We start from the raw sequence: 6344 nt of genomic DNA on the forward strand, positions 1-6344 counted from the left end.
AAAACAGGTTTTAATTAATAACTAATTTTAATTAATAACTAATTTTAATTAATAACTAATTCCCCAATTTCTTAGTAGATAAACAAATTAAACTAACAGAAACGTAGATTAAACTAATAATAACCAAATTAGTTATCCCCAACTCCATACATATATTAATAATCCCAACCCCATCAATAAATTCTAACGCAACCAGTTACACCACGACTTTAAATCACATTAAAAGATACTAAGGAATAGAATACATCGATATATATCCGCAGTCAATATTAATAAGATCAGATTTATAATCTACTAGCGAAGTGTACCCGGCGTTGCCCGGGTGTTTGGAGGTGCGTGTGGAAACTCCGGGAGTGGGGTGGTGGTTAAAAATAAGTAAGTATGAGGACCGAACCCGAACCCTTGAGGCAAAGTTGTAAGTTAAAGTGTGAAAAAAAAGTGCGCCGTTAACAATTGCCCCACCGCGAGATGCTAACGGAAACACGTTTGAATTTATTTAATTACTTGGATTTGGCAGGTGCCCGTTTTAATGAGTTAATGAGGTCAAGTTTGACTGCGGGATTTTTATTTTCCCAAGATGTTATAGGAAAAAGACTGACCCACATGCGGCGAGCGACAAATGTTGAATATTTATCTTCCCAAAATCGAGCAAATTAAATAGACAGGCGAGCTTCGTTGTTAACTGTGAGATATTACGATTTATATGTGATATACAAAGTTTTAAAAAGTTGTGAACCGACCGACCGCTTCTCTGAAAAAAGCCTTTTGTAGACATACAGAAAAAGCGAACACACATACAAACATTTTCGCTTTTATATTTATAGACTACAAGAACTTAACAACTGCTAACCTTGTAATTAAAAAGAACACTTCCCGGAGAACAAAATCAGTCGAAGAAACACATGTGATCTACCAATTCAAATACCCCTTGGGATAAAGCATTTCCAACAATAGAAAAACCAATAGCTACATTGGACACACGACCAACACATTGTCGAGACGATTAACCCTGCACCTTTCAGATACAAGCTTCATTTGCCAACACCTAAAACATGGCTGCACACATTCACAATTTAGAAAAAATTGTAGTTAAAAACACAAAAATGATTCATATGGATCCAAACGTAAAAAGACTAAAAATACTGGAAGCACTGTATATAAGGGCTAAAAAAACAAAAATTAACAATGTAAATTTTGAAAATAGTAACATTTTAAAGTCCCTGGGTACGTAACCATCTCTCTCCTCTCTCTCTCTCTCTCTCTCTCTCTCTCTCTCTCTCTCTCTCTCTCTCTCTCTCTATATATATATATATATATATATATATATATATATATATATATATATATATATATCTTCGAAACTCCGCTGGTTAAGGACTATCTACATATCAAGTGTTTCCTTTTCAGATTAAATATGTTTTTAACTCCTTTCAAAGTGTTTTTTAACATGTTTTATAAACTGTTTGCATATATATATATATATATATATATATATATATATATATATATATATATATATATATATATATAAAGCTGAAATTCTGTGTGTGTGTGTCTGGTCACGAATAGACTCCTATATGGTTGACTAGTATAGAAAACTGATCACATATAATGATAGAAGATGTATCGAGACACAGGAATGGGTATGTTTGATCTCGCATAATGATGATTCATTTAAATTGTGGGGTCTGCGTACGCGCCTGGTCCACAAAGTATGGAAATAAAAAATTTAAAAATAAAAATAAAAAAACGTTTACAAGTGTTTTTGATATAGATGTACATAAGAATACTTTGATAAGTATGTTTTAACTTAAATAGGGATGGTATAATAAAATTGTGGGGTCTGCGTTCGGGCTTGGCCTCCATAGAATGGAAATAGGCACGCACTTTAATAAAGACTTTTCATATCTATCTGCGTAAGTATACTTTGATAATTATGTTTCAGTTTGAAGAAATATGGTATAATAAAATTATGGGATGTTCGTTCGCGCCTGACCTTAATAGAATGGAAATATGTCACAAAGTTTAACAAGGTTTTTTAATGTAGATCCACAGAATATTGTGATAAGTGTTTCAGTGTGAACAGGTATGGTATAATAAATTATGGGGTTTATCTATTTTATTTTTACTTTCATCATATTTTGCTTTGGTTTTGATACCCCCAAATTCGAAACTATCTCTTTACAACCCTTCCTTTTCATAACCTATCATACTTTCATAAATCAGAGTCCATTTTCTGTAAGCTGTTTTTGAACCCAGTCAACGACGGGTACTTTTGCTAGTGTATATATATATATATATATATATATATATATATATATATATATATATATAGTTTCATATGTATATCTATACATGTTGTAATGTAAATGTATAAATTAATTTAAAAATAACTGTAAATTCCATACCATTTTGTAAATCATACTTTGAAACCATTGTCCATTTATTTTAGCCACGATCTTAACACGTTAAATCATTTTTTATGCACGAGACGCTTCACTATTTAAAGTAATCAAAATGTAATTTGAACTGAGGCATATAAAAGTATCAGGATTAAAACGAAACAGCAATAAAAATCTGCTTGAAAACGACCGAAGAAAATCAGTGGAAAGTACTTACAAAAAGGATTAAAACCAGATGGACAAAAACGACTAGAGGACGACCGAGGTATTAGAACAACGACATCAAAAACAGAGAAATTACAAAAAAACGACGATTAAGCAGAAACACTCTGTACTGTTCAACAATGTCTGCCTAAATGAAAACATGTTGCTTAAATACAAAACGTGTATATATATACATACATATATATATATATGAGTGTGTATATATATATATATATATATATATATATATATATATATATATATATATATATTTAAACGTATGTATATATAAAGGGTGACAATGGCTAAATTAAAAAGTAAAAATAAAAAATTTTATTTTATTAATTTAGGATTTCTAAATTTTTTTTTTATAGATTTCGAACTGACAAATTAGTAAAAAAAACATTAAAAAAATAAAAATCTATCGATTTGAATTTTTGAAATAAAATATAGAACCCTGTTGATTGCGATTTAAATAAAAAACTATTAATTAACTATTATTTTTAAATTATATATGTGTTACGAGTAGAAAAGATAACAATGCAAAAATCTAGAAGATGCTTAATAGTCTGGCAGCCGCATGGTGTAATTCAACGTAGTTTAGACTCATTAACGTGTTTTCAGCACATGTTATTTGAGGTAAGGCCAATATAATGTCACCTTGGTACGCGTACAGTTCTCGCCATTCAATAATTTACGTAAAATGTAAAAATTCAATATGGCTGGCATAATCGATTACAAAATCTTCAATTATCAGTATCAATTATCAATTATCAGTATCAATTATCAATTATCAATAATTGTTATTAATTGAGCTGTTCTAATCGAGGTTTTTAAGCCTAATACATTCATTAAGAATAAAATTAAAAAAAAAAATATTTCCATAAATATTCATTAAATACAGGGTGACAAAAAAAAAACGGGCCCCAACATAATTAGGCCCCGTTTCTTAGTGTTTTGTCCGAAGAAAATGAAACTTTGGTTATAACTAGTTTATTATATTCAAAACATCACATCAAAACACCAGGGTCTTTGGCCTTTTTTTCTCCGTTCTACAGCATATGTTCTAGATGGCCTCCATTTAGCTTCTGTTTTTTTTGGGGTCACCCTGTATTAAAAATATCTGCCAACACAAGCCACACATTTTCTTGCTCAAAAGTATGAACGCAACTGCGAACCAAATATCATTATACAGACCATCGCCATAAATAACAGGTGCGGAGAAAAAAGGCAACAATTAATGAGTTAACACGCAAATAAAAACGAACAAAAAACAATCCTGTAAAATAAAAACGGTTAGATGTTTTTGATTTTTTAAAAATTCTGAATGATTATAATTTTCTCGGTGGCTGTGGTTCACCTTTGTTGAGATTTGCTGTCTATGAAGTTATCGAACGCCCACTGCTAAGACTTTGCATGGAACCATGGTAGATAAAGGTGCGATGATAAATGGCACGCGTACACAGACATGATACAGACACAAAACAGGAACACGGAAACAAATTGGGACAGAGACACTAACACAGAAATCAGCACATGAATAGACATACGCACCTGTAATATAGACACACTAGTATTAGGGTATTTCCGTTTATACTGAGGAATCTAACAGGCAATCCTGCTAGCATTTACAGTTTTTGATAAGCTTTATGCACCCACCTGCGGCCCAAATAATCGGAAAGTCACCATACAGCCGTCAGCACGATTCGAACATGTATCACTAAGAAGCAAAAGTTCTTGTTTTGAGAGCGATATATATATATATATATATATATATATATATATATATATATATATATATATAAAATCTACAGACATATATATCTATATATATATATATATAGATATATAGATATATATACATATATATATAGATATATATACATATATATATATATATATAATCTACAGCCATATATATATAATCTACAATCATATATATATATATATATATATATATATATATATATATATAACTACTTAATTTACTCACATAAAATTAATATACGAAAGTATAGATTTATGCGTAAACTTTAAGTATTTACTTCAAAGGTGCTCAATACGTAGGTAGAGCTAGTTAGTAATTTATAAAATATATATGGCGATTAAGCTACACTGAACATTCCGCGTTTCATCCACTCTAGGACTCTTGAAGAGTCCTAGAGTGGATGAAACGCGGAATATTTAGTGTAGCTTAATCGCCATATATATTTTATAAATTACTATATATATATATATATATATATATATATATATATATAATTTACAGACATATATATATATCTTTATATATATATATATAGATATACATATATATATATATATGTATATATATATATATAATCTACAGCCATATATATATCATCTACAGATATATATATATATGTATATATATATATAATCTACAATCATATATATATCATCTACAGATATATATATATATGTATATATATATATAATCTGCAATCATATATATATCATCTACAGATATATATATATGTATATATATATATATATAATCTACAATCATATATATATCATCTACAGATATATATATATGTATATATATAATCTACAATGATATATATATCATCTACAGATATATATATATATATATATGTATATATATATATAATCTACAATCATATATATATCATCTACAGATATATATATATGTATATATATAATCTACAATCATATATATATCACTTACAGGTATATATATATATATATATAGTCTTTGAAGTTTTTAACATTTGAAACCACACAAAAAATTATTTTTTATCATTCATCAAAAAAAAACAAAACATCTAGTCAGTAAGTCATTTAATCACTTAATCATTTATATATATATATGAGAGATCTAAAGGAGCAAAGTTTCAATTAATCTATGAATACTTTAAAAGTGTTGTATTCGAAGTACTGCAGATATACGGTAAACTCCATGGAGTATTTACATAGAGTTATGTCAATACAGAGGAAAAAAGATCAATAATTGTAAAATTATTCCTCCCCATCCGTGCTGATGAGGAGACGGTATCCAAAAATATTTTATTTGTCAATATCAAATAAATAAATGCGTATCGTTTCTGAAACGAACATACACTTACTCGGATTTTGTTTTGTTTCTCCTTTTGAAGTGGAGTATATAATTTCACAATTATTGATGTGATATATATATATGTATATATATATATATGCCAAATATCTATATAGTTATGTGCATATAAATACGCTTACATGCAAACACACATACATACATACATACATACATACATACATACATACATACATACATACATATATATATATATATATATCAAATATATATATGGCCTCTGTTCTGTGCAGGAAGACAATGTATACAACCTTTAAAAATGCATACGCGTGTAATTGCGATGCAGGTGTTGCGTAATCCCCTATCACACTTTCCCTTAATAGGCATTGCCTTATTCCAGTGGCAAGTAGAAGTTAAGGACGATTGGAAACAATGCTGAAACAAAGAGAGAGTACACAGCACCTGTCACTCCTGAATGCTCACCTATTTTAGCACTTACTAGGCTCAACGATGCTTTTTACTTCTGTAATCCAACGGGAACTGGTGTGTCTACCTGATTATATATATATATATATATATATATATATATACATATATGTATAGACATATATATATATGTATATACATACATATATGAGTATTTACATACATATATATGTATATATACATACATATACATA

The sequence above is a fragment of the Euprymna scolopes genome, chromosome 1 (assembly GCF_053919585.1).
Source record: "Euprymna scolopes isolate OS-2025 chromosome 1, ASM5391958v1, whole genome shotgun sequence".
Taxonomy (NCBI): domain Eukaryota; kingdom Metazoa; phylum Mollusca; class Cephalopoda; order Sepiida; family Sepiolidae; genus Euprymna; species Euprymna scolopes.